The following is a 13,046-nucleotide window of genomic DNA, read 5'->3' on the forward strand; positions in this document are numbered from 1 at the left end:
TAGAGTGGTGAGAATGGATCGAGGGTTCGTGGTGTGTTCTTCGTGTGAGACGTGGGAACTCCATTCTCCCTGATAACTACATCTGCATGAAGTGTATTGATCTGCAGCTCCTTAGAGACCATGCCAAGGAACTGGATTGATGACCTTCAGCTCATATGGAAGAATGAAGAAGTGATTGATGGGAGCTACAGGGAGGTAGTCACCCCTAAATTGCAAGAGACAGGTATCTTGCTGCCTGTCAGGAGAGGGAAACAAAATAGACAGCCAGAAAGGAAGGTGCGGTAGAAAGTGATCAGCCTGCACTTTCCTCAATAATAAGTATATCGCTTTGGATACCATTAGGCAGGACAACCTACTGGGGGAAGCTGCTGCCAAGTGGTTCTGGCACTGAATCTGTCTCTGTGATTCAAAAGTGAAGGGGGAGAAAAGGAGTGTAATGGTGATAGGGATTCCATAGTTGGTGGAGCAGACAGGAGATCACTGGAATCTTTTCCAGGGAAGGTATGATCTATGCAAAAGGATGGCAGAACCCTGAACCTGGGGAGGAATTATATCCTTGCGAGCTGGTTTGTTAGGGCTATTGGGGTGGGTTTAACTTAATTTAGTAGTGGGTTGTGAACTAGAGTGTGGTTGAATAATTAGGCTGAGGATGGAGTAACTGCTGTACAAGTTGATGCGGTGTGCAGTGAGAATTTGAGGAAGGGCAGGCAGATGATAGGGCAAGATTGCAGTCAGTGGGATGAGTTGAAGTGTAACATAGGGGGCAAAATCAAAAAGGGTGATGAATACAGGACTGAAGGTGTTATATTTGAATGCACACATTATATGGAATAAGGTAGACAATTTTATCAGCCCCCATTGACATCACTGGATCTGGGTTTGAGAAAGCGAACAGCTTTAAGTTCCTCGGCATACACATCACTGAGGATCTCACATGGTCTGTACATACCGGCTGTGTGGTGAAAAAAGCACAACAGCGCCTTTCACCTCAGACAGTTGAAGAAGTTTCGTGTGGGCCCCCAAATCCCAAGAGTTTTCTACAGGGGCATAATTGAGAGCATCCTGACTGGCTGCATCACTGTCTGGTATGGGAACTGTACTTCCATCAATCGCAGGACTCTGCAGAGAGTGGTGTGGACAGCCCAGCACATCCATAGATGTGAACTTCCTATTATTCAGGAAATTTACAGAGACAAGTGCGTAAAAAGAGCCCGACTGATCATTGGGGACCCAAGTCACCCCAACCACAGACTGTTCCAGCTGCTACCATCCGGGAAATGGTACCGTACCATTAAAGCCACGAACAACCGGGACAGCTTCTTCCACCAGGCCATCAGACTGATTAATTCATGCTGACACAATTGTATTTCTATGTTATAGAAACATGGAAACATAGAAAGCCTACAGCACAATACAGGCCCTTCGGCCCACAAAGCTGTGCCAAACATGTCATTACTTTAGAAATTACCTAGGGTTACCCATAGCCCTCTATTTTGACTGTCCTATTGTACATACTACTTATTACAAATTACTATAAATTGCACATTATACATTTATATGGAGACGTAACGTAAAGATTTTTACTCCTCATGTATGTGAAGGATTTAAGTAATAAAGTCAATTCAATTCAATTCGATTCAATTGTAGCACAGTTAGAGACGGGCAGGTACAACGTCGTGGGCATCGTCGAAAGAAGACCATATTTGGAAGCTTAACATCCAAGGATTCACATCATATTGAAAGGACAGGCAGGGAAGCAGAGGGGATGGGGTAACTCTGTTGGTAAAAAATGAAATCAAATCCTTGGAAAGAGGTGAAATAGGACTGGAAGATGTAGAAATCTTGTGGGTAGAGTTAAAAAATTGCAAGGGTAAAAAGACCCTGGTGGGAGTTATATACAGGCCTCCGAATCGTAGTCAGTATATGTAATATAAACTATAACAGAAGATAGAAAAGGAATGTAAAAAAAGCAATACTGTATTATAATAGTCATAGGAGATTTCAATCTGCAGATAGATTGGGTTAATCTGGCTGATGCTGGATTTCAAGGGAGAAAATTTGTAGAATGCCTACTTTTTAGAGCAGCTTGTGGTCGAATCCACCAGTAGAAAGGCGATTCTGGATTGGATAATGTGTAGTGAACCAGATTTGATTAGGGAGCTTAAGGTAAATGTACCTTTAGGAGACAGTGATCGTAATAGGAGGAATTCATCCTGCAGTTTGAGAGGAAGAAGATAAAGTATGATGTATCAATATTACATTGGAGATAGGGGAATTATAGAGACATGGGAGAGGAGCTAGTCAAAGTTGATTGGAAGGGGACATTAGCTGGGATAACAGCAATGGCTGGAGTTTCTGGGGTAATTCAGAAGGCACACGAGAGATAAATCACAAAGATGAAAATCTATTCTAAAAGGAGGATGTCAAAACCGTGGCTGGCAAGCGAAGGCAAAGGCAGCTTAAAAACAATAAGAGGGCATAGAATATGGCAAATATTAGTGGGATGTTAGATGATTGGGAAGTTTTTAAAATCCAACAGAAGGCAACTAAAAAGCTATAAGGAGAGAAAAGATAAAAAATGAAGGTATGCAAGCCAATACTATTATAGAGAATGCCAAAAGTTTTTTTTCAGATATAATGAGTATAAGGGAGTCGAGAGTAGATATTAGACAGCTGGAAAATTATGCGGGAGAGGTAGTAATGGGAGACAAAGAAATAGCAGACTAACTAAATATTTTGCATCAGTCTTCCCTGTGGAAGATGCTGGCAGCATGCCAGAAATTCAACAGTGTCAGGGGGCAGAACTGCGTGTAGTGCTATTACTAAGGAGAAGGTGCTTGGAAAGCTGTAAGGTGAAGGTAGGAAAATCACCTGGACCAGATGCACTACACCTCAGGGTTCTGAAAGAGGTGGCTGAAGAGATTGTAGAGGCATTAGTAATAATCTTTAAAGTATCACTAGATTCTGGAATGGATCTGCAGGACTGGAAAATTGCAAATGTCACTCCACACTTTAAGATGAGAGGGAGGCAGAAAAAAAGGAAATTTTCAGGCAGTTAGCCTGACTTCAATGGTTGGGAATATTTTGGAGTCCATTATTAAGGATGAGGTTTTGGGATACTTGGAGGCACATGATAAAATAGGCACAAATTAACATAAAATAAATTGGCCCCATCCCTCCCCCTCCTGTCTTCTCCTATCATTTTGGATCTCCCCCTCCCCCTCCCACTTTCAAATTTCTTACTAGCTCTCCTTTCAGTTAGTCCTGATGAAGGGTCTCGGCCCGAAACGTCGACTGTACCTCTTCCTAGAGATGCTGCCTGTCCTGCTGCATTCACCAGCAACTTTGATGTGTGTTGCTTGAATTTCCAGCATCTGCAGAATTCCTCCTGTTTACAAATTAACATGGTTTCCTGAAGGGGAAATCTTGCCTGACAAATCTGTTGGAATTCTTTGAGGAAATTACAAAGCAGTGGGTGTTGTTTACCTGACATTTCAAAAAGACTTTGACAAGATGCCGCACATGAGACTGTTTAGCAAGATAAGAGCCCATGGCATTACAGGAAAGATGGTAGAGGATTAGTTGATTGGCAGGAGGCAAAGAGTATGAATAAAAGGAAGTTTTTTTGGTTGGCAGCTGGTGACGTGGTGTTCTGCAGGGGTATTGGGACCGTTTCTTTTCACATTATATGTCAGTGATTCAGATGATGGACTTGATGTCTTTGTGGCCAAGTTTGAAGACGATACGAAGATAGGTGTTGGGGCAGGTAGTGTTGAGGAAGCAAGAGTCTGCAGAAGGGACCTAGACAGATTGGGAGAATGGGAAAAAAGGTGGCAGATGGAGATGTATTGTCATGCGTTTTGGTAGAAGCAATAAAGACATAGACTACTTTCTAAATGGGAGAAAAATCAAAAACCAGAGGTGCAAAGAGACTAGGGAGTCCTTATGCAGGATTCATTGAAGGTTAACTTGCAGGCTGAGTCAGTGGTAAGGGAGGCAAGTACAATGTTAGCATTTATTTGGAGAGGACTAGAATATCAAAGCAAGGATGTAATGCTGAGGCTTTAAAAGGCATTGGTCACACAACACTTGGAGTACTGTGAGCACTTTTGGCCCCCTATCTAAGCAAGGGTGCGCTGTCATTGGAGAAGATCCATTGGAGGTTCACAAGAATGATTCTGTGAATGAAAAGGTTAATGTATGAGGAGCATTTGATGGTTTGGGGCCGGTACTCACTGTTTAGAAGAATAAGGGGAGATGTCATTGAAACTTATCAAATATTGAAATTCCTAGATAGAGTGAATGTGGAGAGGATGTTTCCTATAGTGGGGGAGTCTAGGATCAGAGGGCACAGCCTCAGAGTAGAGGGATATACATTTAGACCAGAGATGAGGAGGAATTTCTTTAGTCACAGGGTAGTGAATCTATGGAGATCAAGTCATTGGGTATAGGTTGATAGGTTCTCGATTAGTCAGGGCATCAATGATGTGGGGAGAAAGCAGGAGAATAGGATTGAATGAGATAATAAATCAGCCATGACAGAATGAAGGAGTAGGCCTGATGGCTGAGTTCTGCTCTTACGTCTTAAGGTCTTATATTTTTTGGGAATTGACCAATGAAGACATATTGGTAGAACTAGGAAATACAAACACGAGGATCACTCTCTGGGCTGTATCATTGATCCTTCAATAGTCGGCAGGAACTTAAGAAGCAGGTGCATAGAGAAATTGTTCATAGTTATAAGGATAACAGGGTTGTATGAGTGTGAGATTTTAATTTCCTCAGTAGTGAATGGACTACCCAGAGTATTATAGGCCTGGATGGCTGAGTCTTTATTCTTTGAAGTGTAGGAGAATGAAGTGTGACCTTCTATGGGCATAGATAAGTTGAATGGTACCAGTCTTCCTGGGCAGGGGAGACCAAAACTAGGAGGCACAGATTTTGGGTGAGAGGGAAAATATTTATAAGAGATTTGAGAGGCAAAAGGTGGTGAGTATATGGAGCAAGATGGCAGAGGAAATGGTTGAAACAGAAACAAAAGTATAATTTCAGAAGCACTTGGATAAGCACATACAGGGACAGAGCTCAGAGGAATGTGGCCTGAGTTCAGGAAATTGATTCTGGATGGTTATAGTTGGCATAGACTCATTGGGCTGAAGGACCTGTGTCTGTGTTGTTTAGATTTATGACTTTATGACTCTATTCACCAAAGAAATAGAACAGTATTTTTTGCTTGAATGGCTCTTTTATTTCTGTGGGAAAAATACCTTTAATGACCACGATTAAATCGGCACTTTCTTCTGTTAGCTAGTTTTAGGGAGTCTGCATCTACTACTTAAGTATGACATCAGTCACCTTTAAAACACAGTCTCCTTCCTTAACAACCTCAGTATTGATTGGAAACCCTGGTCAACAGAAGTCATGTTCAGATTGTGGCCCTTGGGTGTTTTCCTGACTGCTGGCACAATGCGTTGGTGAAATCGACAGATCATTAGCACTTCATGGTAAATTAAATCCTTGACATTTTATTAGAAACTTCATAATCACTAGAAATGTGGTATTTTCACCCACTGACATCAGAAACAGCACACGACCAATACTTTGCCTTGCAGTGTAATATTTCAACCTCATCAATCTGAAAGCATTTGCTCACAGAACAAGCAGCTTTTACTAATGCTAATTTTCCTGAAAGTAGTATTAGTAGCAATATAGTCTACTTGCTTCTCATAGAGTGAAACAGTTTTCCTTTCATTCAGTTTGCATCAAGAGCTCAGCAAACAATAGTTATGGTGCTGTCTCTTACTAAACTTCTATCTCTTTTGGTTATGTATTTTCTGTCTCAGTGCATCCTGTTACTGTTGCATATATACGCTCGGATTTTTCGCATCAGTCAAAGTCATTCTCAACTTCCTAGCGTAGAATCATTACTCTAGGCTACTGTTTACATTTTCTACTTCCTGCTGAAGTAGGCTCATTTAGCCAGAGTTCTACTAGCTGTACAACTGTACCATCCATGCTGTGGACATCCTTGCAATCTCTCACTTAAGTGATGAGGCAAGACAACAGGTGTCAATATTTGGTCAAAGTGCATTTCTTTTTCTCAAAACAAAGTTCTGCACCATGCTCCAAGTATTTTGTCGGGTGGAACTACATAAATATCTATGCTTGTTCCCTTCTTGCCTGTCTTGACAAAGGATTGTGTCTACTCCAATACTGAAGTTACTGGGAAGGATCTATTGTCTCTTTCTAGGATATAGGTCAACGCTTTTTCAAGGTTGGGATAGAATCCTCAGAGACAACACCTGCAGCTTCCGGGTGGTGGCATGTTCATGATAAAAATGCCCATGATCTGCAGTAGAGAGAGCTGGAGGGTCAGGAGGGATTTATCTCATCAGGGATTTGCTGAGTACCAGATTGATTTTTTTTCATGGCAAAAGCTATTCCATGATGAAGAGAATTCCCTTCAGTTTTTCCTTTCAAAAGAAGATACAATCACAACCTTGTTCTTTGAGCTGGCCAGCTCCTGCCTCTGCATCTCACACAGGGTTGCAACTGGCAATTTCAGACTATCTGTTAATTTAGCTCTAAATGTGTCGGGACTGTGATTCCAGGGTCAGAATTTAATATTAGGAAATGTGGAATATCTGTAACTGAATTATTTTAATGAGGGTTAGCCTTTACCACATGGATTTGATGGAGCAAGGTCTTCCGGTAAGATAGGACTTACAATTCCGCAGCCTCTAGAGGGCTAACCTTTTGTCTTTTATCTTTGTGAGATTGTTTCTTTTACGATCCAAAGACAATTCTACTTCAAGAACTGTGGGTACTACAGGGCTACTCCATCAGTGAGCTACTCATTGATTGGAGTAATTGGACTGGTGGGAGCAGGCGAGCCTGTCAGGATATTGGAGACGTCCATTGGAATATCAGATGAGCCAGTCAGGCTATTGGAGGAGCCATTAAGATATCAAGTCAGCTAGTTGGGTTATTGAAGGAGCCGGTTTGGGTTTGGAGGAACTTACCTGGCTACAGACCACGCTGCTGCCCGCTACTCAGCGGCATTGGAGTTGGTGCAGTCGACATGGGAACTGTGTAGCTTCAGTTGTAGTGAGAACTAGGCCTCAAGCCTCGGGTTTGCCTGCTGCTGCAGGCCAGGTGCGTGATGCGGAAGTGCTACAGCATGATTGAGCTCGGCTGGACATTGTCGCTCAGCGTCTTGGACTATATATGTTTTCTTTGAGTGAATATACTTCTTTGTTCGCTATTTTGAATGTTACTTGCTATTTTTGAATGCTTGTTTACTATTTTGAACGTTTTGCACCATGGCCGCAGAGGAACGTTGCCTCGTTCAGCTGTATCTATGTATGGTTTCAATGATAATTAAAATTGATCTGATTTGATTAACCCAAAGGCAAGGAGGTCTAAGAAGATTGGAGACAAAGCTTTGCCACCAGGACACAGGCACAAGAGGCCACACATGTATGTATCTCTCAGTGAGCGTCAGACAACCCCAGTAAATGAGTCGGGCACAGATGACTTATCTATTGCCTCCTCACTTCCCTGTCCATATAAACCCCTCACCTCCAACAACCCATCTATGAACCTTTTCAACTTCCTCTGCTCCTTGACCTTCATCCACCTTCTCTTGGACCTCTTCCCTTCTTTACAACTTCCTCTCTCTCCTCGTACCGTACCGCTTTCATATTTCCATACTGTGGAGACCCATCCACCGAGCTCCCTATCCTCCAGTCTCTGCAACATCTTTCCTCCCTCCCCACAACCTGCACCTGCCCACTATTTCCTCCCTCGTCTTCCAGTCCTGAGGGGAATCCTGTGCACTACCTCTGTGCGGCATTTCCTTTGCAGTGAGTTGGATCCGAGCACGGGTCAGCTGGTGATAATTGCAGGTCAGCTGGAGGGTGATGTGATAGGCTGTAGCATGTGGCTGTGTGGAGCGGAGGAGAGCAGTGAATCCACATGGAAAAAACCGGTCTCTGTAGATCCTCCTATTCTCAGGTTTCTTTCCCTACACTCAACACCCCCCTCTCAGTTCTGTGGCTCTTTCCCCCACAATACAATTACTCAGCCTGAAGTTTAGCCCAGACTCTCAAACTTGCACAGAATATCAAGAGTCGGAAACTACCTACATGCTGCTGCTTGAAAGTGCCAGAAGTGTAGGGTCCCAGTGCTGAGACAAGGCAACCCAATGGTTGTAAACAGTGACGATCTTTAAACAGACAGGCCCCTGCCTTTTTTTCACAGAGGGCCTAACTAGGGGCAGTGCACTGGGTATTGCTGACAAATTTCTGGTGAAAATATGAGGTTTCCAATACATTTTTGACTAGGTAGCAGGATATTGCAATACATTCGAATAATATAAATCTAATTGGATCCTGGTGCACTTTGAATAGATCGTTTGAAATTGACTGAACTTATTGATGCCTTACCATGCTTCCCTATTGGACGTTGAGCTCATCATTCACAGATGTCTTATTCTGATGATGGGGTTCATATCAGAGTGCTTTGATCTGGTTTCACTTTGTGTTAATTCTTTTCCGTCAGTCAACCTTCATTTTGTACAAAAATGCGTACAATCTGGCACCTTGGGAAAATAAATAATGAAATGAAATACAGATTCCCACGTAATCATACTATGCCCATCTCAGCTGTGCCAATTTTTTCATGTTCCAGTTTTATTGTTTAATTGCATGACCTTTCCAACATTCTATATTTTCAAATTAAAGTTTCTCAAATCTAGAATTGTATTCCCATGACACAACAGATGTTAGAAACCAAACTGTAATTCTTTCTCCATCACCTGCTGAGTATTTCTAGTGTTCTTTTAATGTAAAAAAAGACAATTTAGTATTCAATCACAAGCAAGAGGAAATCTGCAGATGCTGGAAATCCAAACAACACACACAAAATGCTGGAGGAACCCAGCAGGCCAGGCAGCACCTATGGATAAAAGTACAGTTGAAATTTCAGGTTGAGACACTGCCGAAGAGTCTTAGCCTGAAAGGTCAACTGTGCTTCTTTTCTGTAGGTGCTGCCTGGCTTGTTGAGTTCCTCCAGCATTTTATGTGTGTTATTTAGTATCCGTCCTGTCAAGCCTTTTCAAGTCCAAGTCCAAATTTATTGCCATTCAACCATATACATGTATACAGCTAAATGAAATATTATTCCTCTGGGGCCAAGGTGTAAAACACATTAAGTATGGTCACACACAGCACATATAGTTATGATCCAGCACATACAGTCACAAAATAGTATTTACACAAGCTCCTGAGTCATATGGCCTGAAGATTGACAGGTTGACATTAAGTGTGAGGTGCATGTTCATATAAGACAGTATAATGTTGCTGCCACTGTTATAATAAAACAAGCCAAGTGAATAAATATGTGAACTGGCTTGACAATTCTGATGCTGTGGTATCTTCTGCCTGTCAACAGGAGGTCAAAGAGATTGAGGGAAGGATGAGAGGGGTCTTTAACAATGCTGGCAGCATTGCATATGCAGAACTTCTGATACATGATCTAAATGGTGGGAAGATGTTTTCAGTAGTCCTCACTCTCCATTGCAGGGTCCTGTAATTCGACGCATTGCATTTCCCAGTGGACAATGATGCAGCCGGTCAGGAGACTCTCGCTGGTGCTCTGGTAGAATGCAGTGAGCATAGTGGTGGAGAGAGGGCCGCGGGAAGCTCACTCGGGAAAAGGAAACTCAGTCTCCTTGGGAAATGGAGGTGGTGTTATTTTCCCTTGACTAAAGAGGTGGTGTTTAGAGACCAGGTGAGATTGTCAGTAATGTGCATGCCAAGAAACTTGGTGTTCCTGACTCTCTCCACAGCTGTGCAGTAGAAAGCCTGCACCTTCATCAAGTCCACAATCCTCTCTTTAGTCTAGTCCCTGTTGAGACTCAGGATGTTGTGTTTAGAGCAGTCCACAAGCTTCTCTACCCCCTCCCTGTATGTTGTTTCATCATTGTTATAAGACCATAAGATATCAGGCAGAAATGGGCCATTTGGACCATCGAGTCTGCTCCACCATTCCTTCATGGCTGATTTATTAGCCCACTCAATCCCTTCTCCTACATTCTCCTTGTAATCTTTGTCTCTCAGCCTAATCAAGAACCTATCACCTGCCGCTTTAAATGACTTGGCCTCCAGAGCCATCTATGGCAATGAATTCCACAGCTTCACTACCCTCTGGCTAAAGAGCTTCCTACTCACATATGTTCTAAATGGATGTCCTTCTATTATGAGGCTGTGCCCTCTAGTACTCGACTCACCCACTAGAGGAAACATCCTCACCACATCCACTCTATCTAGGCCTTTCAATATTTGATAGGTTTCAATAAGAACCCCCTTCATTCTTCTAAATTCTGGTGAGTGCAGGCTCAGGGACATCAAATGCTCCTCATATTTTAACCCTTTAATTTCTGGAATAATTCTCATGAACCTCCTCTGGGCCCTCCCCAATGCCAGCACACCTTTTCTTAGAAATGGAATCCAAAACTGTTCAAAATACTCCAAGTGCGGTCTGACCAATGCCTTATAAAGCCTCAGCATCACATCCTTGCTCCTATATTCTAGCCAGCTTGAAATGAATGCTAATACTGCATTTGCCTTCTTTACCACTGACTCAACCTGCAAGTTAATCTTTGGGGAATCCTGCACAGGGACCCCAAGTCAATTTGCACCTCTGATTTTTGAATTCTCTCCCCACTTAGAAAAAAAATCATGCATTTCTTTACACTATATCCCATCTGCCACTTTTTTCCCATTCTCCCAATTGGTGTAAGTCCTTCTGCAGACTCCCTGCCCCTTCACCTGTCTTTGAATTGTCTGCAGACTTGGCCACAAAGCCATTAAGTCCCTCATCCAACTCATTCACATATAATGTGAAAAGAAGCAGACCCAACACTGACTCTGTCGAACACCACTAGTCACCAGTAGCCAACCAGAAAAGGCCCCCTTTATTTTCACACTGTGCCTCATGCCAGTCAGCCAATCTTCAGTCCATGCCGGCATCAGTCCTGTAATACCATGGACTCTTATCTTGTTAAGCACCTTGTGAAAAGCATTCTGAAAATCCAAGTAAACAACATCCACTGACTCTCCTTTTCTCTCTTGCTTGCTATTTCCTCAAATAATTCCAATAGATTTGTCATGCAAGATTTCCTCTTAAGGAAACTACACCGACTTTGGCCTACTTTATTATGTGCCTCCATGTACCCGAAACCTCATCCTTAATAATGGACTCCAACATCTTCCCAACAATGAAGTCAGGCTAACTGACCTATAATTTCCTTTCTTCTACCCCCTTCCCTTCTTAATTAGTGGAGAGACATCTGTAATTTTCTAGTCCTCTGGATCCATTCCAGAATCAAGTGATTCTTGAAAGATTATTACTAAAACCTTCACAATTTCTTCAGCTACCTCTTTCAGAACCCTGGGGTGTAGTCCATCTGGTCCAGGTGACTTATCTACCTTCAGACTTTTCAGCTTCCCAACCACTTTGCATTTAGTAATAGCAATGACATTTACTTCTGTCCCCTGACACTCTCAAACCTCTGGCATGCTGTTAGTGTTTTTCACAGTGAAGACTGATGCAAAGTACTTATTAAGTTCACTCACCATTTCTTTGTCCTCCATTATTACCTCTCCAGCATTATTTTCAAGCAGTCCAATATCTACTCTGGACTCTCTTTCACCATAGATATGTAACCGGGTGACTGTCGAATAGTATTCATTATCGTTAAAAGTGTACTTAGGCGTCCATCTGGGTAGTGCTAAAATAGTTGTCTGTGCCTTTAAGTGGAGACGGTGATGTCATTACGCACACGCGGGATAGTGGGGAGACCATTTTTGTTTTCTGCAGAAGATGCTGTTGGGGCTTTGGGATTAAGTTCCTCCCAGAGATACTGGGCACGGTGAGGAAAGGTGAGTGTTAAATGACGGTATCCATGTGAATTCATTTATGCTTGTTGGTGAATTGAGAATATCGGTAATTTGACATGTTTTACAACTGGATGCTTTAGATTTTCATGAGTGAAGGCATCGACACTAGACAGCGTGGCTTGTGCAAAGTTCCTTACCGGCCAAGTAGGTCAGTCTTCCTGTAATTTAACTACCAGGCAATATCTTGTAGAAGTTGTGCCAAAGTGTACCTTTTGTCTAACTTTATTGTATCATGACTGATTGTGAATGTAACAGCATAGCGTGAATGTTTAGTCTCTGTTCGGAAGTTCAGCACGTGTGTACGTCTTAGATGAGATGTATTTGCTTACATTTTCGCTGCTATGTATAAGGTACAGGGTGGGTGGGATTATAATGTTGTTTGTATTGTGTTCCTTCAGAATTGCCACTACCGTATTTGTACTGTATTAGTTTTGTATTAGTTTTCTGCAGTTTGCTTTATGTATTTTTATACTGCATACGCAATTCGTCAATACACAAGGGTATGGATCGAAAGTTAAACTGAGATCGTAACAGCAGGAACTGGTTGTAAATTCATTCGTTTTGTTTTGAGACCCTCTTCTGGCATGAAAACATCTAAAACAGATAAAGGAATTAAAACCTGAAAAAAGTATTTGTTGTCCTGAGTGTGTACTTTTCCCCAGGCTACTATATATATATACTTTAGGTATCCTGTCTTATTTTATTGAGTAGCTTTCCTTCGTATTTCATCTTTTCTCTCCTTACGGCATTTTCAGTTGCATTCTGTTGATTTTAAAAAAAACTTCCAAATCCTCCAACTTCCCACTATTTTTTCTGCATTATAGACCCTCTCTTTTACTTTTATACTGTCTGTGACTGCCTTGTCACCCATTGTTGAGTCATCTTCCCCTTAGAATACTTCTTCATCTTTGGGATTATCTATCCTGTGCCTTCTAAAAAGCCCCAGAAATTCCAGACAATGTTGTTCCACTGTCATCCCTGCTGGTGTCCCCTACCAGTCAACCTTGGCCAGCTCCTCTCTCATGCCTCCGAAATTCCCTTTACTCCACTGATATACTTATCTTTCCCCACTCAGACAGCAGG

Source organism: Mobula hypostoma, chromosome 10 (assembly GCF_963921235.1).
Source record: "Mobula hypostoma chromosome 10, sMobHyp1.1, whole genome shotgun sequence".
NCBI classification, from domain to species: domain Eukaryota; kingdom Metazoa; phylum Chordata; class Chondrichthyes; order Myliobatiformes; family Myliobatidae; genus Mobula; species Mobula hypostoma.